At 46.7% G+C, this 23448-nt stretch overlaps 1 long non-coding RNA gene across 1 annotated transcript in view; it reads left to right on the top strand.

Moving 5' to 3' along the window:
* LOC307175664 overlaps window positions 1–23448 on the top strand; it is a 60575-nt gene that overhangs the window by 33807 nt on the left and 3320 nt on the right. The gene's annotated exons all lie outside the window — the stretch shown is intronic.

Raw genomic sequence — 23448 nt, forward strand, 5'->3', positions numbered from 1 at the left:
TGGCCTTGTTGCCAGGTGAAGGAGTTTGTACTTTATCCTTACAGGCACCAGCATGACATGATCATAGTGTTGGGGAGGAAAATCTTTTCCTCTACCCTCTTAGGTTCAGTGATGGGGATCATGCAAATTAAACTCACAAAAGCCAGATTAGCAAAAGAGAAAACAGATTTAATTAGACACATACAGGAGAGTTCACAAAGAAATATGATTCAAGGAGATGGCTAGAGTTTGTGGCTTACATACCATCTTACTGGGGGAATGGGATGGGGCAGAGGGATACTTCTGGGAGAACGAATGACTCCTTAGAAGAGGGGAAAAAAGGGCACTTATGGAAAAGCAAATGACTTTTTGGAAAGATAAATGGGCCCTTAGGAGGATAGATGGGAGATATTATAGTCTTGTGGCAATGTCTGTTTGGGTCAGAGAAGGGAAGATTAGAGTTGCTCTGGGAGAGGGGATTGATGACCACTGAGTTCTTGTGGGAGGCTTTGCTTTTAGTCAGATAGGAGATTTCAGGAACTCAGATGTCTCAGCTCAAAATAATTTTACAGTGGCTTTTTCTGAACCCCTTCAACGCTGTGGAGATTGCCTTAAAATGCGAGAGAACAGAGAAATCTAGAAGACCCCCTAGGACACTGTGGATGAGTTCGGGCAAGAGATTTTGAGACTTAGATCAGTGCTTCTTAAAGTTTAACTTGTACGTGGCACATCTGGGGATCTTGTAAAAATGCAGATTCTGATTCAGAAGGACTGGGGTGGGGCCTGAGATTCGGCATTTCTGTCATGCTCCCAGGTGTTGCTGATGCTGGCGGTCCATGGGCCGCACTAAATAGGAGGGCTTTCACCACAGCAGGAGGTGCAGATGGGAGGAGAAGAGTAAAGGTTCTTGGCTTCAGCTGCACAGTGGAGTCACTTGGCCTGCATCCAGAGCAATCGCATCCGAATCGTTGGGGGCGGGCCTGGATATCAGTGTCTTGTAAAGCTCCCGAGGTGGTTAAAGCCGCAGGTAAGGTTGAGTGGCCGCGTCTCTGCGCCGGTATCAGCGGATTACCCTTCCATGACCACACCACTCCCATCCCTGTACATTAAGTTCTCCGGCTTCTAACATCAGAGCTGATTCCCGGCAGCTTGCATGGAATGGCTTTGGGGAACTGAAAGACAAGCTGAAGACAGACGCCAATAGGATAGAAATCATGACCATTTTATCTCCATCTTCCTTGTTGTTTGTGATTTTGCTGTCTCACAGAGTCAGAAAGCAAAAGCAAAAATCTGCTGTTGTTTACCACAATTGGGTAAACATCCTTGAACCCTGAGCTGCTACTGCTCTCCACAGAAGACTGAGCTAGACAAAAAGCAAGAATGGAAAAACAAATTGTGTTCCTCTGTGTTAAAGAATGTCAGTTGCTTTTTCTAATTACAAAAATTATACAGGCTGATGGTAAAAACTTTCAAACGTGATGGACAGGTAAAACCCAGAAAGGGGCAGTCCCCAGTATCAAGTTGTTTTATTTTAATTTCCATTTAAATAAAAGAACTCAATTGTGAAGGCGCTGGAGCGCCAACACGATTGGAACTGAAAACAGCATTCTTGTCAAGCTTCCACGGCATCAGCCCATTAGCTGTTCGTCTTCCAAACTTTCTCAAACGTGAAGCAGCTCTCATCATCTCACCTGGAGCGATCACTACTTAATGGTAGTGATTAACTCTCCAGCTCAGAAGGCAACTGGTTATTAAATAACAACCTCCTGCCACGTTATCTTTCTCCAAAACAATGTGCTCACAAACCCCAGGGTTCTCCTCACTCAAGCTGTGCTGTAGCTCTGGGGCAGGTGCACAAACGGATTCATCCCCAGGCAGGCACCGCACCTCCAACCAGCTCCTCCCACTAGAGATTTAAGAATATGTTGCAACAATTTCTAGTTATTAAACGCTCTTTCTCTGGTTAAAAAACCCACAAGTTCGTGCTATTGATGAAATGTTAAATCATAAATCTGTTAATGGAATTAAGGAAATAAAATATAGATTATTTTTAAAACATTGAATTGGCACAGTTGTGGGACATATGGGGGAAGCTATTAAAATTCTGCGAATTCTTGAGCATGCCAGAGGAAGACTGGAAGGAGAGGCGTGTAAGACCGACGAACAAGGCAGCTGGCTCCATTAATCTGAGATGGAAACAACCTCGGGATTGGGGTCCATGCTGGGTTAGGACATGCACACCTGTAGGAAGCCTGTCCACTTCATTAGAGCTAAAGGGAGATGGATCATTTTGGATGTATCTGTCTCAAAAGGATTGGGGGCTGAGATGCGATGAATGAATGAAGGGGGGTGGGATGAGATAGCTGGTGGTCTGGCTCATATGATAATTTAACAAGGAGAGGATAACTTAATGGGTGATGGGGAGTGTTATCACAGAGGCTCATAGATGGAATATTTTAGCCAAAAATGATACTTTCCAAGTTTCTTATTTTATTTCCCCACATAAGGTCAAGAGGAAAGTTCCATCAGTTGAGATCTAACAAATTTAGTCCCTTTTCATACTCAGTAACCTCTCTCTGTACCCCACTGTTTCCTTTGATGCAGTTAATTCCATTCACCTTTTTGGTGTGTCCTGAGCTCTCCAGCTGGTAATCCTCAGAAGCTCTCCTCAGGAATAGCCCACCTGCAGTGGGGAAGTGAATTTTCAAGTTGAGTTCAGTTTCCACAGTGCACATCACTCTTGCAAGGGGATTTCTTTCCCTTTTGATTAATGATGCCATTTTGCTTGGAGGAGCTGATCTACTGATTCAGGATCAGGAATTCAGGAGCTCACGTTCCAAGTGAATGTTTTTCACCTTTTGGGTGCTCTTCATTTACTCTTCAGAGAGTTCTGTTAGTGTTCTAGAATACAAAATTCTCCCCATTCAGCCATTTCTCATCTTTCTGACCCATTGCCTCACTCCTGTAGCGTCTGTGAAGCAATTCAAGCCACAGCGATGCTGATTTTGAAAATAAGTTGGGATCAAAATACGAAGCAGTATGTCCCTGATGGGAAAGGGAAAAAGGGCCGTGTATTTTTAGATCCACTCTAATCAACCACAATTGCCTGGTTAATTCAGGTAGAAATGCAGTCTCTTTCCACCTAAATGATCCAGGTAATTTAGGCTATGAACTTTGGTGTGCTCTGGTAGACACTGATTATAAATGACTCACACATTAGTCATCCAGTAATAACGAAATACTTTGAAAAAAATTGCTCCCATCAGACGTCTTGATTTCTTACTATTTATGATGATCAAAAACTCATCATGTACGGGGAGGGGGAAGGGTAAGTTGGGACAAAGTGAGAGAGTGGCGTGGACATATATACACTACCAAACGTAAAATAGATAGCTAGCGGGAAGCAGCCGCATAGCACAGGGAGATCAGCTCGGTGCTTTGTGACCACCTACAGGGGTGGGATAGGGAGGGTGGGGGGGAGGGAGACGCAAGAGGGAAGAGATATGGGGACATATGTATATGTATAACTGATTCACTTTGTTATAAAGCAGAAACTGACACACCATTGTAAAGCAATTATACTCTAATAAAGATGTTAAAAAATAAAAACTCATCATGAAAGCACTCCAAATTTATTGTTAAGTGAAAGATACAAGGTGCAGAACAAGGTACGTAATATGCTGCCATTTATGATATAAGTAGGTGGAGAAGAATATATATCTGCATTGGATTGTAAATGCTTTAAAAATCTCTGGAAGGAAAAAGAAACAAAAAACAAATCTAAGAATGCTTGTCCCCTGTTGGGAGAGATGAGGAATTGGCATCCTTTGGGGATTTTTTAACATTTGAACCATATGAATGAATAATTTAGCAAAAAACCCCGCAAAAAACAAATAATTATTTAATTTAAAAACCTCCAAACCAAGTAATTGGTGATTAGTGACTAAACGAGGGAGGGGCGCCTTTAGATACCCCACCAGCTTCTGTCTAGTATTTGTTCCTTGGCTGAAGGGAACAGTTAAGGCAGAAATAAGGGCTAATGCATTTGCCTTCTCTCCCAAGCAACCCAAGAAGAAAACTTGACCATCGAGCCTGAGGTAGCAGGAAGAACCCCCAATCACATAGAAGGTTGCTGGCCAGCCTATGGAGTGTATACCCCCAAATCTTGTGCCCTGACGTGCACTCAAAACTGGTTTAAATGGCAACTTTTATGTTATATATATGTTTTATCATAACCTCAAAATTTAATATACAAGAACCCATTTAATTATATATTTTAAATGGGTAAATTATATGGTTATGGGAGGTGTATCTCAGTAAAGCTGTTAAAAAAATCAGAGAAAAAACCCTGCCTTTCTTCTCAGTTGTTGTAAGCTCTTTGAACACACTAATATCCCAGCGCCTTTAGGAGGGCTGGCTCGGCAGGGTGCCAGTAAATGTTTGAGGACTGAATGATGATTCACATTAGCCATATGGATAGTTCAAATTCACCTACTAATTCTCTCTGGCTTATATTGGAAACCACCTCTGTATAATTATCTGGATCTCCATGACAGGAATCTAGTCATTTTCTTTCTCTTACAATATTTTATGGTTAAAAACAAAACAAACCATTTTACGTCTCTACTTAAGAAGAAATCACGGGTTTCCCTGGTGGCACAGTGGTTAAGAATCCTCCGGCCAACACAGGGGACACGGGTTCGAGCCCTGGTCTGGGAAGATCCCACATGTCGCGGAGCAGCTAAACCCGTGCGCCATAATTGCCAAGCCCGCGCTCTAGAGCCTGTGAGCCACAACTGCTGAGCTTGAATACCACAACTACTGAAGCCCATACGCCTAGAGCCCGTGCTCCGCAACAAGAGAAGCCACTGGAATGAGAAGCCCGCACACCACAACGAAGAGTAGCCCCAGCTCACCACAACTAGAGAAAGCCCGCGTGCAGAGGACCCAACACAGCCAAAAATAAAATAAGATAAATTTTAAAAAAAGAAGAAATCACAACTCAACAATAAAAAATTCAAGTAACCCAATTAAAAAATGGGCAAAGGGCTTGACTAGACATTTCTTCAAAGACAATATACAAATGATTAACAAGCATATAAAAAGATGCTCAACATCACTAATCATCAGGAAAATGCAAATCAAAACCACAGTGAGGTATCACCTCTCATCCATCACAATGGCTACTATCAAAAAGCCAGAAAATAACAAGTATTGGCAAGGATGTAAAGATATTGGAACTCTTGTGCCCTGTTGGTGTGATTGTAAAATGGTGCAACCCCTATGGAAAACAGTATGGCGACTCCTCAAAAAAAAAAAAAAAAAAATGAACTACTAAATGATCTAGCAATCCCACTTCTGGGTATATACCCAAAATAATTGAAAGCAGGGTCTTGAAGAGATATTTGAGTACCATGTTCATAGCAGCACTATTCACAATAGCCAAAAGGTGGAAGCAACCCAAGTGTCCACCTACAGATGGATAAACAAAATGTGGTATACTCATACAATGGAATATTATTCAGCCTTAAAGAGGAGGGAAAACCTGTCACACGCTACAATGTGAGATAAACCTTGAGGACAATCTGCTAAGTGAAATAAGCTAGTCACAAAAAGACAAATACCGTATGATTCCATTTACATGAGGTTCCTAAAGTAGCAGAATTCGTAGAAACAGAAAGCAGAATGATGGTTTCCAGGGACTGGGACAGGAGAAGAGGGATGTTGTTTAATGAATATAGAGATTCACAAGATGAAAAAGCTCTGGAGGTCTCTTTTACGACAATGTGAATATAATGAAGACTACTGAGCTGTACACTTAAAAATGGTTAAGAAGGTAAATTTTATGTTATGAATTTTTTACCAAATAAAAAAAGGAAATCAGGGGCTTCCCTGGTGGCTCCGTGGTTGAGAATCTGCCTGCTAATGCAGGGGACACGGGTTCGAGCCCTGGTCTGGGAGGATCCCACATGCCACAGAGCAACTAGGCCTGTGAGCCACAACTACTGAGCCTGCGCGTCTGGAACCTGTGCTCTGCCAACAGGAGAGGCCGCGATAGTGAGAGGCCCGCGCACTGCAATGAAGAGTGGCCCCCGCTTGCCACAACTAGAGAAAGCCCTCGCACAGAAACGAAAACCCAACACAGCAAAAATAAATAAATTAATTAATAAACTCCTACCCCCAACATCTTCTTTAAAAAAAGGAAATCAGCTGTAAGATTGTACAAGATTGCTAATTGTTGAAGCTTAGTGATGGGAGGAGGCTCACGGAGGTTCATGAGGCTGCTGTCTCAATTTTAAGAGTGCTTGAATTTTCTGTAAAAAAAGTAACTGAGAAATCTGGACTACTGAGGATCCACTGAGGATCTGGATTTCTGAAACGTCCAAAGGGGTTGAGAATGTGTGAGCCTGGGCTGCAACACTGGTTTGCACGTGGGTCACCTTCGGCCACGGAGAGAGTTCGGTGCTGCCCATAAGACCTTGGACCACACCTGCTGGGAACCTAGTCAGCAACAGTAGGCAGCCCATTTTTACTTCTCAGGTTCCTCTAATACCCAACAGTAATCTGCGCATTACCCTAACTCTGTAATTCTCTGTTGGAGAGACGCAAATAAACTGATTATAGGACATGTATTTCTGATCTATTTTATTTACCTGATTAGAAGTTTCTGCCTACCTTCCTGGAATCAGCAATATCAACAGTCTTGATGTTTTATTAAGCTTTCCAAACACACCATTGATCCCCAGCCTGAATACGTTGCTTTGTTACCATGGCTTTAGTCCCAGTGCAGCTTCCCGGGGATATTTGCCAAAATATTCTTGGATTCATTTGTAATCCATTTAGTAACTTACATTTGAAGGATAATTATTTGTGTAAGATATTAACCACATTATTATGCCTGTTGATGGCTACCTTGGTGAGCTGGTAAATTATATAAAAAGAACAATAAATAACGCTGTAATGTTAACCAAACGTGGAAGATTGAAAGGATAGGCTAGCTCTCATCCAAAGTATCTCTACATTATGCCAAATTTCCAGATGCAAATGGAAGCGAGTGCACATCTGGATGTTTTACTTACCTGCTGTCCAAATGTCTATACCTTTGGACAGATCACAGAGAGATGGATCATTTTCAGTGCTGCGGACACAGATGCAACCATAGGCGATTCAAAGAAGACCACACTTAGAAGATGATAAAGATGATGCTGAAGAGAAAGTTACAGGGAGACAAGTCCAGGGGATACGGATATATTATGAGAGGATGATATTCCAGAAAGTAATAATGATGGGGTATTTGACATATACACATACAGGCACATAGTGTCGAACTTAGAAAAAGCAGCATTCTCGGACAGGGAGGGTTTAATTGGGATCCCATATAGTTTACAGTGGTCTTGTATCGGCTTCTTTACTGGGGAGGGGGTAGGATGAGAGGCATGAAAAGCATTTCTAAGTGCAATATTCCTCGCCGTTCAGCCAGCTGACTGAGCTCTCTTGACACTGGCTCATGAATTTCCAGCCCTTGAGTTATGGGTCTGAAATACAAATTGCCTCCCCAGAATAATAATAAAAACAAAGGGTATGCAATTTTGGGTGGTATTTCGCTCCTGAGGTCAGCCTTTGATCTCTGCAGCTACTGAGAAGTCAAGTTACCGGGTGTTTCTTTCCGCTTCAGCCATTTGTCAGCAGATGCCATAAAGACCTGAGCTGTCCCTCTTGATCTTTATCAGAGATCGCCGTTTGCTTTGATCTCCTCCTCTGTGTATGACATTTGCGCAAGGTTTCCCTGTTTAACTGTCTGACTTCGGGTTGCTATTTTAGTTTAAAAGTTAAGAGTAGTGCTGTTTTGTTGTTTTAACTCCTGGTGTCCTCAAGCCGGTCATCCAGGTAAGGCATTCGATTTCCCAGTGACACCTGGTCAATGAGGTCAGCAACGTTGGCCTCCTTGCAGTTTTGCACATACATGAATTTCTGAATTGCAAGGAGACTCGTGTCATGGAAAGTTCATAAAATTGTCGCGAATCTCACGTTGCCAGTATCTGTGTAGAAGACATCAAGGCTAGTGTGCAAAAGCACACACCTCATTTCCCACAGTCTGCCAGGTCCACGTCCCTCAGTTTACCTCCTTCCAAGTGATCACCCACAAGGGAGGATGATTAGAAAAAGGGTACCACGTATGGGCACACCGTCTTCTCCCTCCCAGCGTTGTTCAGGTGCTGAGATCTGTGCGTGTTTCCCAGCTGGTGGCGCCTCCAGAGCCCATCCCCCCAAAATTAGCATAAGGTTCTCAATTGGGACCTTGAAATCGCACATATCAGGGAAAGGGGGTCGACATTTTAGGGGGCAAACAATGTGCGTAGTGCTTTGGAAATGTCTCTTGTGCTGTCACCATCCCATGTCACACACGGGAAACTGGGGCTGACGGTGCTAGTGATTTTCTTCCCGTTCTTCACTATTTTTAGGCTTTTAAAGACTCTCACTTTTTTTCTTCGTTCTGTGATAGCAAGGAACTTGGGACTGTCATAGCTGTGCTCACACTTGTGTCCTCAAATTCATGGTCAAGCTTTGCCCCAGTGAAGGCAAATGGCAAAGGCTGGGAGGCAGCGGTTGGAGTGGGAAAGAGGGCTGGGAAGATGGGCCGTGTTCACAAAGCACTTGAGAACACACTTGAGTCCCACAGAGCACTTGGGGGTGGCGACAGGATGAGCTCCCTCCCGAGGGAAGGACCACAGAGCAGTTATTTTCCCCATTCCAGCCTCTGGCATTCAGCTCAGCACCCTGTAGAAGTCCGAGAACAGTGGAAGACCATCGTCCACCCGTGAGGATGGGCCCTCCTTCCGTCCTCAGGGATGGGAGGTTCTTAAAAGCAGAATGTGGTTTCCAAGGAGCAGCACCTTTGGTGACCCTGACAGAGTGGGCACACGTGTGGGATGGATGGCAGACTCTTCCTTTGTGACACATGTCACCATGTGATGAGCACATGTTGGCAGATGTTGGCTTGGTGTCTGTTGAATGAATGAGCAGAAGACCATTTTTACCGGGGGAGCTAAGAAAGACCCTCTGTGGCGGCTGTGAAGGGAAGCAGAGGCCCGGGGTCGAGAGGTGAGGCTGGTCCAAGGGAAAAGGCAAATCCTCATCCTGGAAGGGAGTCAGTCACAAGTGGGTGGCTCAGGCAGGACAAGAGGAAGATGTCAGGTGGGCCAGGGGTTCAGACTGCCAGGCGGAAGAGGCCCCGGGGCAGGCGCATGCAGGGTGTTAGTGGGCAGGTTTGTAAAGAAAGGAGCTGGGGGGGGCTTCCCTGGTGGCACAGTGGTTAAGAATCTGCCTGCCAATGCAGGGGACAGGGGTTCCAGCCCTGGCCTGGGAAGGTCCCACATACCGCAGAGCAACTAAGCCTGTGCCACAACTACTGAGCCCACACGTCACAGCTACTGAAGCCCGCACACCTAGAGCCCGGGCTCCACAACAAGAGAAGCCACCGCAATGAGAAACCCACGCACCACGACGAAGAGCAGCCCCCGCTCGCCGCAGCTAGAGGAAGCCCGTGCACAGCAACAAAGACCCAACGCAGCCAAAAAAATACATAAATAAATAAATCTTTAAAAAAAAGAAAAGAAAAGAAAAAGGAGCTGGGAAGAGCAGGGCCAAACCTTAACTTCCTGTGTGTGAAGGCATTAGGACAGGGAGGGAATAAAGAAGGAGGGACAAGAAAAAGAAAGAGAAATAAGAAGGAATGGAGAGGAAAGAGAAAGAAGAGGACACGGGAGAAGGGAAGGAAAGAAGAAGAAAGGAGGAGAGAGGGAGCAAACATGGGAGGGAGGGAAGAGAGAAGAGAGGAAGGAAGAGAAGGAGAGGAAAATTTCCTCCTCTCCTATTAAGGCCGGTAGGACATGATTATTTTATAAATCATCACAGAAGGTGAGGGAAGACAAATAGCAGAAGAACGGGAGCAGCTGGGCTGTGATCTAGCACGGGAGGAGGGGCCCCATGTATCCATAATGAAGGAGTGAGATTGACAGGAAAAAGATGGGCCGGGCAGAAGAGGATAAATAGTCGCCCCGGCTTATTTGTAACTTTCATTTTTAGGTAAGGATGATTGGCACATGGATGGCTTAGATGAAGGGGGCCCCCTGATCTTTAACTTTCAGGTCACATGGAGAAAACTTCAAGAAAATGCGCCGACATGGAGATGTCAACGTGAGTGACAGCCCCGCGCGAGGTGCCTTGCACTGGCTGTCTCCTTGGCATGTATCACTTCGCAGCAATGATGACTGCCGTTTGAACAGAAAGATGCCCTTCCCTACCAGGGTCAGGAAACTGACAGGGCCCACCCATTAATAGAAATAACTGTCATTTAAAGTAAAATGCTTGGTGGAAAACTTCAGAAATCTATCAGATAACATGGGGCCTGTGGTGGGGGCACCCACGAATCACGGGCACTCAGATACGGTGCAGCGAGTGGCAAACAGTTACATCCGGAGCAGCTCATTCCGCCAGCCGTGTGGTTTCTTCACGCTGACGTGTCAGCGGCTTCTCCTAATTTATTGCCCACCTGTGTCTTAGGAGGCTTCCCTGTGGGACAGTGATGGATGGGATCTGAATGAAAAGATGGATGCCAACGTAGTTTCTGATTTGATGACTTCTTATGGCAAAAACTCTTTGGTGATGGGGCTTCTTTGGCGAAGCTTCTTTCCTGATAAAATAACGAAGCCAGTCGTGCTCCCTGCTGAGAGAGGCTCAAAGCCTAGGACCTCCTCTGAACTTTCATGATGCCTTATTTTTTTGATGCAAATGAAATACTGCATTGAGATATTTGGCTACTCAAGAGGATTATATGATATTTAGGAATTTTTTTCGTGAACATTCAATACATTTCTTAATTAGAGGGGCCTAAACTACACAAAAATGTTGGTGCTTGACGATATGCTTGCAAGAAATGGTCCTTTATGGCCTGTGTCTGGGGGTGTGATGTCCGTGGTTTGTGCTGAGGCTGGTGGTGTAAATAAAAAACATAGGTGTTGCGCCCTCCATTGTCTCATGTGATATGATCTTTAGAACAATGGTAAGGTGAGTATTAATGGGGCCCTATTTTACTAGGAGACAGCTGAGGTGTGGAATGGTTAAGGACTCTCCCAAGAGCAGCCACCTACGTCAGACTCTAGTAAATGGGGCCATCTTGAAAGGTAGGAGTTATATCCGTCACTTTTAGGTGAGGAACCTGAGGCTCAGAGGTTGTACAGCTGGTAAGAATAACAGGAATTCATCCATAGTTTATCATGCTCCAAAACCTACCGCAAAGAGCTTTCAAAGAAGACTGCATCAGTCTTCTTTTGCTCTATAACAAGCCTTCACAAATCTAGTGACTTAGAAAAACACCCGTTATCTCACAGTTCCATAAGTAGAAGTCCACTGGGCTCAGCTGGTCTCGGCTTAGGGTCTCACAAGACTGAAACCAAGGTGTCAGCTGGCTGGGCTCTTATCTAAGGAAGAATCTGCTCATTCAGGTTGTTGGCAGAATTCAGTTTCTTGTGGTTGTAGGACTGAGGTCCCCATGCCCTTGCTGACTGTTGGCCAGTGTTGCTTTTGGCTCCTCCAAGCAACTCTCCAGTCCTTGCATGTGGCCTTCTCCACCTTCAGTCAACAACAATGCATTGAAGCCTTTTTGTGCTTTGAACCTTTCTGATTTCTCTGTCACCAGCCAGAGAAAAGTCTTAGATTATGTTAGGCCCACCTGGATACTCCGCCTATCATAAGGCCAACTGATTAGTAACCTTAATTAGAGCTGCAAAATCCCTCTGCCACATCACACACCATGATCACAATAGTGATAGCTTGTCATATACACAGGCAGGGATTACGTGTGAATGAGGGTCATCTTAGAATTCTGCCCACCACAGGCCATGGGCTGGGACTGCTGGCCCTTGGGTGCTTAGCGGTGCACGCTTGGTTCGAGAGAACCCATTAACTGTTTCTCCCAGAAGGCTGAAGCTGAACCTAGTTCTACTCAGGCCACTCATAGTTCCCAAGCAATAAAGGATGGCCTTTATTATGGAAAGAGCACAGACCCAGGCATCTGGAGATCCAGGTTCTAACCCAGGCTCTGCCACTCACTCACTCGGAGACCCTGGGCAGGTGGCATCACTGTGCTCTCTGCAGTGGATAACTGCCTTAGAATCCAAATATGAATGTCTTTTAAGGTCCTACCGTGTACAAACACCCTACGAGGCAATGAAGGTGACCCAAGGAAGTAATGAGGCATGCCGCCTGCTCTCAAGGAGCTTACGACCTTGAGTACGGATACAGGTCACCAGCCAGAGTCCACAGACCGAGTTCTCCAGCAACACTCAGCCAACAAGTCCTGTTTTCATCCAGCCTCTGCTCCCACGAATCTGACTGAATTACAGTTCACCACCTCGGCTGGGTGCAGGCACTCCCTATGTCACTCTTGTTGTCCAGCCTGCTGGAGCACTCCTTCTGCACCCAGCTGTGGACACAGGCTCCTCCCTTATGTCTACATGGCCATGGAGGCTTGGGGGTAACATCAGGGCCACAGTGTGAAGGAAGAAAACTTTTAAATAGATCCCAGAACTAATGTCTCCTGGAGTCCACTGGTCATGCCCTTGGCAGGGGCCCCCTTTTGGCTCTCTCTCTCCTTAGGTGTCCATCGCAGACGGCCACACTTAGCAGGGCCAGCTGGCTCCTCCCAGGAGTGAGGGGATGATTTTGATCATCTTCCTTTAATAAGAATTGATTCAAGGCTGTGTGCTTCCTCTCAACCCAGAGGAGGAAAGAAACCCAGACCCCTGACTGGTTTCACTGACAAGATGCAGCTCCGAGCCTGGCAGAGACATTCTGGAACATCAGCACACGGTGTTTAATTGTGTTGTGGCCTCAGCCTCTCCAGCCTTGAGCAGGCTTGGGGCTCCACGTTGCAAGACCACAAGGACACGGACACGTCCTTCCCGCTCCCAAACAGACACACAATCTCTTCCCAGGGACAAGGTCAGCCTCCACTTGTATCTAAGGAGGAAACTGGGGGCCACTTTAAAATTGCAGTTTTCCTCATTTTTAGCCATCAAGTTTTCAGAAAAATAAGCATCAGTGTGAGTTCAGCCCCAGAGCACCCAGTTAGCAAACATAAACATCAGGTGCCATGAAGGAGTGTCCCAGGTCAAACTCCTGGAAACAGACTCTGAGAGGGAGAGTTGCATGAAGACGTGTCCTGGAGAGTGTCGTTGGGAGCTGATCTCAGAAAGTAGGGATGGGGCAGAAGTGGGCCCACCATGCAGGTGTAGCACAGGCCCCAGACGATCCTACAGGACCTCTGAAGCCAGAATCTGCCCAAATCAAGGGAAATAGGCTGAACTTGGTCTCCCAGCCTCAGCCTGTCACTGGCAGCAGGCTCGCTTGAGGCATGTGACCTTGAGTAAGTCTGTTCTCTGTGGCCAAAGACAATTGCCAGTGAAGGCTGCTGCTGTGAGCAGCTGGGGGATGAATGCTTTTGTCCTAAAGAGCGGAACTGGGCAGAATACCCCAGTATCCACTGCAAGGAGGCACAAAGAGTTACAGAAGGAGAACTCCATTCCAGGAAGGCTTCCTGGAGAAGTAGCATGTAAGCAGCCTTTGGAGGACTTGTAGGATTTGGAGGAGGAACCACGTTACAAACAATATGGGGCCAGGATCCGTGCCCACCTGGTAGCCCGCTGTGACTGTGAAGATTGCCCTCAATTCCTTCCATCTCTGGAAAGCAGGAGAATGCTGGGATGCCTGCAGCTCTAACAGGGTTTGACCCCGTGATCTCCCATCCGTCAGAAAAATGCATGGGGAAATAAAAATAATGGAGAGGTTAATTAATGGTGCCTGCAGACTTCTTTTTAACCTCCTCCACTTCACCATGTCAATAATAACTCAAGAGTAGACTTTCCCCAGGATATTCCAAAGCATGACTAATTGCAATAACACTGAACACATTTCCCACACTCCATGTTCCCTCCAATTTGGAAACTGATTTTGCCCTTTTCCAGATATATGATGCAAAATGGGTGAGTGCATTTGAACATATTTACATAGTAAAAGCTCAGGTGCTAAGACCTGGGCACCTTTAGCCAATCCTATCCTAGGCACTCCTCTAGAAACCAGGCCCAGCAATAGCCTGACAAGTTGGTGCCCTGTTGGGGCGTGAGGGCAGAGACCTACAGAATCCCCTACTTCTGTTTATTAAAATGCCTTTTGAGGATTAATCTAGAATCACATATGCAAGATTTCTTTTTCTGAAAGTAAATTTTGCCCCTAAGACATTCACACTGCTTTTTTAAGGGTCATGAAAATACATTTATTGTCTAATTTTTATTTAATTCCTGCGACGTGAGCCTCTTGGGCCGTGTATGAGTCCAGTGAGGACCAGGCGGTTTATGTGGCCCTGTGGGAGGTGATGCAGGTCTGGAACACATCAGGGACACAGACGACTTGCAGACTGTGCTTACCACATGCCTGTCAGGCCAAAGCACCAAAGAAGGAAGCCTGCCATGCGTTTATTTTGTGCCCCAAGCAAGGTACTTATGTAGATTACCAAAATGGCCATCAGTTACTTGACTTCCTCCATCTACCTCCGTGGATCGTCCCCTCCCACGCTGGCTCTAGGCTGGCCTCATGTCTTTCTTTGGCTACTGGGACATTAGAAAACAAGTCAGTGAAGGCAGAAAGAGCGCCTGCACACTGGGGACTGCTCTTTTTCTGCCTTTGGAACCAGGCTATCCACATGTAGACAAACCCCAGCTTGTCTGCTGGGTGAGGAGACACATGGCTCAGGCATCTCTACTGCCCAGCGATGGCCAGCCAACCACCACACAGGTGGGCGAGCCTATTTCAGACCGGCCAGCCTCCAGCTGACCTGCGAGCTGACCATGGGTGCCTAGCGGTCTCAGCTGAGATCAGCTCACAAGAGTCCATCTAGCCCAGCCCAGGTTGCTGACAGGCAGCATTGTGAGCTGAATAAATGGTGCCATTTAGACGCTAAGTTTGAGGGGGCTTTGTTATGTAGCAAAAGCTAATTGATTCAGTCCTAGCCCTCAGTCTCTTCGTCTATAAAGCAAAGAGAAACTACTTACTTCATAGGGTTTCTTGAAGCTGAACCGAGTCCTAGCCCATGAGTGGTGATCAGAATTTGCTTGCTCCATCCTTTTCTGCAAACGATGAGATGTTGTGAATTGGCCCCAGTTCTTTACTCCCCTCTCCCACCACATTCTTGTCATGGCCCTTTTGGGGGAGTGCTGGCTTTGGGCTTGGCCTTGTGACTTGCTCTCGTCAGTGACATGTGGGCAGAAGTGACAGTGACTGGTTTTGAGCCTAGACCTTGGGAGACCTGGGGTGTTTCCACAGGCCCTCTAGCCCCTGCCATTGTCATCGGAGGAGTATCCTCTAGATCAGCCCCAGATTGCAGGAGGAGGAGGAGAGACAGGTCCTTGCAGAGCTACCTTGAAATCTCCCCCAACCAGAGCGGTCGGAAGCAGAGCTCAGCCTAGATTAGTCGACACCAGTTCACCTACACGTTGGTGAGGATAAATCATTGTTGTCTTAAGCCACTGAGGTTTGGGGTACTTTGTTACACAGCATTATTGGGATAATGGCTACCTGATGCATACAGGATCCAAATTCACTGACCACATTTGAAAGGCTTTGTGCTGGACAACACTCACAGGTGTTTGGAATCAAGGCCAAAGGAGAGGAGGTATAGCAGGGGCTGGCCCCTTACTTCTGCCATGTATTTGTTACCCGTGAAAATGCTCGTTGACCCCTGCAGACCACTCTGTTGGGAGTAGCAGAACTGAGAATGACAAGCCTTTCTACAACTGACAGACAATCTGCCTTGTGTCAAGGGCTGTGTAAACACTCTACATGCACCAGCCCTCCTAACCCTCAAAACAGCACTAAGAGGTAGGTACTAGCCATACCCGCTCCCCAAGTCAGGAAACAGAAGCAAGTGGGATTGAGAAACACAGCCAAGGGCAGGAGAGCCGCGAACTGAAATCCAAGACCCAACCTCCGCAGTGTCTCCCACCTGACCACAGCTCAGCAGCCTAATTCCACTTGGTAAGCCCCAGATCTCCTGGGTTTCAGCTGCAGCCAGACTCAGCTAGTGCTCTGTGCTTATTGTCCAGACCAGCAGCACTGTTGCCTTGAAATACAATATTTCGGTTTACGAACTCAAGAATGCCTTTGTGCAGGAAAACGTTTCCTTATGCCCAGATTCTGCATTCATAATGGGTGTTCCACAAATCACTTTTTCTCCTCTTTTCTTTTTTAGAAACCTTTATGCAAGTGTGCAGCAGAGTACTCATTTCTGTGTACACATTTAATTTTCACACCTGAGTTGGTTGCAACTTCAAAAAGAGCAGGTATTGTCAGGCAGAGAGGAGCCTCTGTGAATAGCTAGTGAGATATGGAAATTTCCTGCGACAGAACATCACATTGGAACCCTGGCCCTCTTTTCACGCTTTTCTCTTGCACAGATGATCCTACCAGTAGGGGATCGTATAATTTATCTGCCAAACTGGGACACCTGTAAGAGTGAAAAGGGGCTGGGAAAACAGGTGTAAACTGGGACTTTTCTGGGCAAACCAGTGTATGTGGTTGCCCCCCCCATCAGGGAGCTTTACAAAAATAATGATAACTAACCTTTGTAAAGGACTTTATGGTTTACAGAGCCATTTCACCTGCTCTGAGAAGCATTATCAGAGTTATTACTTTACAGGTGAGAAATCTGAAACCCTAGAGTTTTAAATGCCTGTGAAAAAGCATGCACCCAGCAAAGTGGGGCCTTGAATCTAGGTTTCTAACTCCAGATTGGATTCTCTCTTCTACAGCATTTTGGTGGGTCCTTAAAATCGTTGTCCATGGCCTGTACATAGAAGTCACTTGATAAACGTTTGTTGAGTGAATGCATGAACATAACAGCCAAAAAATAACAAGTAACACAACAGTGTTGTATCTTGTGATTTTGTGAAGGGCTCAGAAGTAGTTTGTAATGTACAAAATGGCTCTGTTCCCTTGGAACTTCTCTGAAATCTCCTAATAACTTAATTGCTCCTTAATAAGAAGGGATTCTGCCAATATCCCCTTCTTCTGCTCTGGGGTTGCTAGAAAAGGGTACTTTGTTCTTTCCAGCGTGGGAGGATTTGGTTGAGCTCTGTAATCAGCAAAGTGGGAATGATGTCTTTTCCATGTGTTCTCTGCCTCCCCTCACCCCCTCCAGCTATCCTTTCCTTCTTTTGAATTTTGAGATGCACTTTTATTCGTGATGCCCGCCTTCTACCCAGTGTCAGAGGGGGTGCTGCTACCTTTTATGAAGGCTTTGAAAGGCTTCCTCTTCCTCTCCAAGTTTCCACTGAGGCTGTGTTTGCTGTAAACACTTAGGAGATTAGTTAAGTGGTGTAATTCCCCAAGCACTTCTTTCTTACATTAGCCTTCATTTTTCTGGAGAAAAACGCTTTCATTCCTAGGACCCGGAGACAGCAGGGAGTGAGGTGAACGGTATAACCTACTAAAATGTTTTGGCCACGGCATTCCATGGATATAGCTTTTCCTGATTTTTTAAACAGTAATGTTTTCTAGAAATAAGCTCACAAGGAAGGAAAGAGCTCTGATCTCTCTGCGCTTAGCCCTCAGGGCTTCTGTGGCGACCTTCTCGGCTCATCATCTCTGGCAGTTTACCAGGTATCTCAGAGCCCTGCTTTGATCTTCAGGAAGACCTTTCTCTGCCTTCTTGGATTACCCAAGCCACCCCGCCTACTCTGACACAGTGTGGTGAAGTCCTTAGCAGAGGACTTGAGGGCACAGTTGACATTCCTCTTAGAACCGGACAAGGGAGCACAAGTTTGGGTTCAGCCCATACCTGTGGCGTCAGCCTTCGCTGTCCAACCAGATAGTGTGATTGCAGGACGTGTACAGGGTGTTCAGCATGTAGGAGACCGAATGTGGCTGTCAGCATTTGTCAAACAGGCTCTGAAGTAAAAATAGAAGCAAGGGGTCCCCCACCCCAGAGCTCTTGAGCAATCTTGTCCCCACAAAGTGTAGATGTTCCTCACAGACCCCCAGCTTCCTGACCTTTGCCTCTCCTGCCCCAGCCTCCTATAGAAGCCTGTCTGCCAGCTACTGGGGTCCAAAGGGCTTTTGAGGTCGTGTCCCCTGGAGTCAGCTTTGAGGTGCATTAGTCAGGTTCTCCAGAGAAACAGAACCAATAAGATAGATAGATAGGTATAGGTATAGATACAGATAAAGATACAGATATAGGTACGAGGAGATTTATTACAGAAATTGTTCACATGATTATGGAGGCTGAGGCCCGAGATTTGCTGTCTACAAGCTGAAGAACCAGGAAAGCTGGTGGTATAATTCTGTCTGAGTCCAGAGATCTGAGAACCCGGGGGGCTGATGGTGTGAGCTCTGATGCAAGTCTGAAGGCTCAAGAAACAGGAGAGCCAGTGTCCAAGGGCAGGAGAAGATGGATGTCCCAGCTCATGCAGAGAGAGAATTTGCCCTCCTCTGTCTTTTTGTTTTATTGGGCCCTAAACAGATGGGATGGTGCCCATCTGCGTTGGGAGGGGTGCTTCTCTTTATTCTGTCTGCCAACTCAGACATTAATCTCTTCTGGAGACACCCTCGCAGACTCACCCAGAAATCGTGTTTTACCAGCTATCTGGGCCCCCTTAGCCCAGCCGAGTGCGCACACACAAAATAAGCCGTCACAGATGTACGCGCGCTCCAGAACTCCCTGCAGGACTGGGCTGGGGCTGGGATTGTCCCTGAAATTGTCCCACTGCCACCTGGGTCCCCAGGAGCACTCCTTTCGTATATCACTCACACGAATTCTTATCCTGGACGAACCTAACCTATAGCTCCGGTTTGTAAGAAAAGTGCATGTTTGCAGGAAGTGAGTATTTCGGCAGGAATCTCTTGGGAAGGGAGACCCCTTTATTTTTGAGCAGAGTGTTTGCTCAGGGAACTCCAAAGTATGAATTTCTCCATGAGCACATATGCCCTACAGGCTATCAGCCTCTAACATGGCAGTCCATCTGCAGGTAGCACCAAGGGTTGGACGGCGCCTCACGCACCTGCACGTACCTTCATGGCTGAAGGTTTGCTCACTCGTTCAGTGGTTCGTGCATGTGCTGAGGGCACAGGACCGTGTACTCCTGGACCTGTCCTTGGTGTAGGGACACAGACAAGTTCAGACCCACTCCCAGGGCTCCAGGGGTGCACAGTGCGGGGAGACAGACAAGTAGCCAGCGTGACTTGAAGGGGAAGGAAGCGCTGCGAGCACAGCACGGCCCGTCTCCCCCACCTCACTGCTCGCTGAAGGCGGAAGCCATGTCTTGCTTATCTTTGCATCTGCCTGCCCGGCCCAGGGCCCTCACATCGGGAGGAGCCGACAAAGGAGGGGCGCCCCTCCTGGACCATGCGGGGTTGGGTGGGATGAGGGTGGTCGGAAAGTCTTCCTGGGGAGCTGACGCCGAGTTGGCCACAGCTGGGTGAAGATGGATGAGGGACAGTTTTACCCAGAGGAAGCAGCAGGCTGTGAGATGCAGGCCCAGTCTGTCCTAAGAAATTAGCGCAGTGGGGCGATTCCGAGCCCCGGGGGCAGGAGAGAAAGCAGCACACACCCGACCAAGCACGTGGAGCCTCTGGGTTGCAGATTAGAGTGGGGAGAAGTGGGAACATAGAAACCGTTCAGCAGGTTGCGAGCAGGAGAGGATAAAAAAACACTACAGGGTCAGGGCTAAAAACGAAAGCGCTGCATTTTTAGAAAGCATGACGTCCCAGATGCAGAAGTGGTTAGAATTGGGGTGAGTGTCTGCATCTCCGGAGGCGTAATTATGAGTTCCTTTGAAAAGGTGCCTACTGTGTGTTTAGGCCGTGAAGACGCCCAGGGCAGTGGGAACCAGGAGAGCAGGGCTCTGGTCCCAGCCCTGTCACCGGCCCTCAGTGTGACCTTGGGCAAATCATGTGGCTTCTCAGTCTTTAGATTAAGTAAGCTTTAAATTCACTTCTGGCGCTAACATTACAGGATCCAGTTTGAACCCCTCATTTCTCAGGGAGGAAACCACGGGGCCAAGTGATGGTTTGGGGCCACGTCTGGGGGGACACATCCACCTAGAACATGAGGTACAGCCTTCCTCCTCCCAAGGCTGACCACTTTAAACGTCTTAACTTTCTGCAAAAAAGAATATCAGCAGAAAGACCTGAGGGCTTTTGAGGAAACCAAATGAGATAATGCAGGTCAAATACTTCTAAAATAAAGTGCCCTAGCAATGGAAGATAGCAGTAGTAGTGACTGCAGTGGTAATAACAGAGCCGTTTGTGAGCTTAACGGGCCAGACCCCCGGCTTGTCCTAGCCTACTGAACCCTCCCCCCGCCACACACACAAACATTCACACCACACGAACACTCTTAATACACTACGTTACTTATGTGGCATACTTAGTATCAAAAAGGCTACATTCTCCCCGCCCACCCCAAAAAATCCCCATTCTAAAAATATCCAGTGGTCCCCATAATACCCTCCATCCTTTCAGATAGGGTTGCCCCTACCTAGCCTCTCTGACCACTAAGGTCAGTGAAAGGGCAGGGGATTCATGAGCTTGTGTTCTTGAGTCTAAGCTCAGCAGCGTGAAGCGCAACATTTCAAGGCAGCAAAATCGAGCTGGAGGCAGAAGTCGGGAGCGGCAGCGAGCAGCGAGCACAAGGCCTGAAACGGGTGCAATGACTAAGTCACCCAGCAGAGGAAAGACTTTTACAGCCAGAATAGGATAAGCTTTGATTTAACTTTATTACATTCAGGGAGTTATGAAAATGTCTTTGGTTGGGTTAGAAACCAGATATCTTAAGTCTTGGTGAAATTTACAAAACGAATTCCTGGTTACACAGGTAGTTTAAAAATTACCCAGTACCTCTATTCAAAAAGAAGAGATTAGAAGAATTCTGATCTGTCTGTACAGTCCTGGGGATCTCACTGCAGCCCCTTTATGCACACAGGACACTTGTGTGCCATTTCCACACCGGCCACAGAGGAGAAAGTCCAGGGGCACCGGCTCACCATGTCTTGTGTCCACTCCCGCTGGGGAGCTCTACTGCTCCACAGGCGTGTGCAATGGAAACAAGATATCCATGTGCGATGCTTCCACCCTGTCACCTGCCACAATCCACACCCCCCGCCTCCCCCTTACATCCCTTGTTCCTCTTCTCTTTGTCCTCCAGGGGAGAGTTCTGCCTTTCCCCACGTGCTGGATAGAGAGATGCAGGCTGCAGTGGTGAGAGGGAAGAGGGACTCGGTAGCAGGAATAGACTCAAAAGCCACGTGGCTTAAGGATCTGGGACACTTGGAAGCAGAATTTTGAGAGCGAAGTGTTTATAGTCTGAGAGCCCCTGCAGGGACTGTGTAAAAACTGGAGAAAAAGGGGAGGAAGAAAAAGGGGGTTTTCAGAAGTGTTTCTAGATACTGTAATTTGGATTTCCTCCGATATTCTTGCAGAGGAGATCGGAGTTATTTGTAATCGTTTGTTGTTGCTTGACAGTTTCTAACATGACAGTATCTGAGAGTAGACGGTGTGAGGCCGCAGGACTTACTCAGGTTATCCACGGTTGTCTTGGAACAGTTGGAGCAGCTTCCAGGGCTACTGAGGTTGTTTTGCTACCCTGCATGTGAGGAGCTGTGGACCAATTAAGAAATACTTGAATGTGAGTTGAATTGTATGAACAACCAGCTCCCTCTTGCTTTGTCTCTGTCCTCGGAGGCCAGTCTGGTTCCTCCGGCGGCTGTGGAACAGACTCTTTCCATTTTATCTACTTGACCATTGCTGCTGCCTTTGTGTATCTGCGGAACATGAATGTGAACATACCTGCTCAAGAAATCCCCAAGTTCACGTTAAGTCTGGTACATATCTGAGATATTTTCAAGACCCCTAGAGAAGGAAGAAAAAGTGAAAGAAAGGAAAGAAAGAAGGCAAGATAAGAAGAAAAGAAGGAAGACAACATTGTCCACCTGCCCTGAGCCAGGCACTAGGTCTGATACTTCGCACACTGAATGCTCTTTAATCCTCCAATAACCACACACTCATGATTTACTACCCCTAGTTTTGTTTTTTTGTTGGTTTTTTTTTTTTTTGCGGTACACGGGCCTCTCACTGTTGTGGCCTCTCCCCTTGTGGAGCACAGGCTCCGGACGCACAGGCTCAGCGGCCATGGCTCACAGGCCCAGGTGAGAAACCTGCAGTCCTACAAGTTGAGTCCCAGCTCCCTGAGGCCTGGCTGGACCTGACCTATAGGAGCATAAAAGCAAGGCCTTGGAAGGATGTCCAGGCCCCAGCATCCTTGTGCCATTTGGAGACAGTGTGGTCCAGTGGGAATTGCTGAGAACCAGGAGAACTGGGCTCCACTTTATGACCCTGGGGAGTCAAACTCAATGAACCTCAGCTTTCTACTTTGTAAAATGGAAAAATAATATTTATTAAACCCTTCCAAAGCTGTTAAAGAATAAAATATATACTAGATGTGAAAGTCTACATAAAAGAACAATACAGGAAGAATACAGAATGTTTGCTTCGGTTATGGTTACGTCTCATACAGTATTAAAGAATAAAATATATACTAGACGTGAAAGTCTACCTAAAAGGACACTACAGAGAGAATACAGAATGTTTGCTTCGGTTACGGTTACGTCTCACACAGTATTAAAGAATAAAATATATACTAGACGTGAAAGTCTACCTAAAAGGACACTACAGAGAGAATACAGAATGTTTGCTTCAGTTACGGTTACGTCTCACACAGTAATAGGGTTTCTGCTTTGTGTGGTTTCACATTCCTGTGAAGTAGGCGGGGCAGGCATTTGTGTCCCCATTTAGCAGGTATGGAAACTGAGGCTCAGGACGTTCCACGATTGATAGATGATAGGGGAGCCCTTGTCTTCTGAGTCCTCATGGCCTGATTCTCCCTCCCTGTTGCATCCAGCACCTGTCTGCTCTGTCCAGGCCCATCACCTGCCTAAAACATCCTGAGTTGACAAAGCCTTTCAAGGCTGACGTTTGGTCCACTTGTGGTCCAAAATGTCACCCAAAGGGGCTACCAGCTGTGGCTGAGCACCACCAGACTCAAAACAGAAAAGGAGTGTGTGCCTGGCCTGTTACATTATCACTCATAGGAAGGACAAGCCACTAAAAGAACCTGTACTGCTGGTGGCAGGGTGCAGAGTGTCACCTTCAGACAAGAGGGAAAGGTAACAAATGTGAATACCCCTCAGTAGGGCTCAGCAAATGAATTTACTACCTCCAATCTCAAAGTGTTGGTCTCGTTTCCGTGGAATAACATTTATTTCAGTTTGATGGATGAGGTATAAATCAACTTCTCTGTATTTGCTGGGTGTACTATACTGTTTCTTTAAAAAAAAAAAACTGTTTGAAAGGTAATTCTTCCCA

This window comes from Stenella coeruleoalba (assembly GCF_951394435.1).
Source record: "Stenella coeruleoalba genome assembly, chromosome: 16".
In the NCBI taxonomy this organism is placed as follows: Eukaryota; Metazoa; Chordata; class Mammalia; order Artiodactyla; family Delphinidae; genus Stenella; species Stenella coeruleoalba.